Source organism: Salmo salar, chromosome 06 (assembly GCF_965601325.2).
Source record: "Salmo salar chromosome 06, fSalSal1, whole genome shotgun sequence".
NCBI lineage: Eukaryota > Metazoa > Chordata > Actinopteri > Salmoniformes > Salmonidae > Salmo > Salmo salar.
In genome coordinates this window covers 97374224-97375308 of record NC_138296.1, presented here as the reverse complement: position 1 = coordinate 97375308, position 1085 = coordinate 97374224, and positions in this window count along the sequence as shown.

Sequence of the window (1085 nt, the reverse complement as noted above, 5' to 3'; positions counted from 1 at the left end):
GGGCTCTGGTCTATAGTAGTGCACTATATAGGGAATAGGGCTCTGGTCTAAAGTAGTACCACTATATAGGGAATAGGGCTCTGGTCTATAGTAGTGCACTATATAGGGAATAGGGCTCTGGTCTAAAGTAGTGCACTATATAGGGAATAGGTCTCTGGTCTATAGTAGTGCACTATATAGGGAATAGGGCTCTGGTCTACAGTAGTGCACTATATAGGGAATAGGGCTCTGGTCTATAGTAGTGCACTATATAGGGAATAGGGCTCTGGTCTAAAGTAGTGCACTATATAGGGAATAGGGCTCTGGTCTAAAGTAGTGCACTATATAGGGAATAGGGCTCTGGTCTAAAGTAGTGCCCTATATAGGGAATAGGGTTCTGGTCTATAGTAAATCAAATTTTATTGGTCACATATACATGACTTACATTTGTGAATATTTGTTTCAGATCATTGGGGATGGGCGGTGTGGGGGTATTGTACGAGTAGTACAATACATAAACAGCACCAGCTGCAGTAACGTTGCTCAGGTCCTCTTCCTTGAAGGGGCCATTCAGTTCTTTGCGCCTGAGCCGGTATTGTCCGGTGCCATAAAATCAACACGCCCACTAGAACACTGTTGTGTAAAAAACAAAAAAAAAAAAAAAAACATTGTTGCGACATTCTACTCGGTTTGTGTGACATCACCTTGACAACGGCGGGACACCGGGCTACCCACCAGAGAAGAAGCAGACCGGGAGATCACGCACGGAGCGGGCACTACTACTCTCCGTGCTGTAAAGCAAGCGGGACTCAAACCGGGGATAAATCCTACCGTAAGTAGCCTACAGAACACGGTCCCCAATTCCCCATTTATTTCGTCCTGAGTTTTCTATCTCCTTGCAAGTTTAGGCCACCTACTTTTCTGACTTCAACTCAATCGATATTTTTAGTTTAGCCAAAAAATAAATAAATGAAAACAGGATTACTAGGCCTACTCGTAGAATAACTTTTAGTTTGTTTGTTGTTGTTGAAGTTCTAATATATATTCACTATTTACTAATACCAATATAAAAGTGTAGGCCCGATTGTAGATGTGGACGCTCCACC